Below are 270 nucleotides of genomic sequence, written 5' to 3' on the forward strand. Positions count from 1 at the left end.
CTCTCGTTCTCTTTTAATCCTCTTTTGATATAAATAGATGATTAAATTATTGACATTTTCTCTTCCCCTTTCACTCCCGCTTCACTTACTAAGTGGGAATATTACTGCAATTTCGTTTGACGTTTCTCGATCCCGCATCAGAAAAAAAAATAAAATTAGAAAAATGGATTTAGAATAATTTCTCCGGGAAAGAAATCGGCGTGCCATTTCCGTAAAAATTATTCGGTTTGAGCGAAAATTGTCATTTAAACGGATTTGCTTATGTCCTAG

The sequence above is a fragment of the Penaeus monodon genome, chromosome 24 (genome assembly GCF_015228065.2).
Source record: "Penaeus monodon isolate SGIC_2016 chromosome 24, NSTDA_Pmon_1, whole genome shotgun sequence".
NCBI classification, from domain to species: Eukaryota; Metazoa; Arthropoda; class Malacostraca; order Decapoda; family Penaeidae; genus Penaeus; species Penaeus monodon.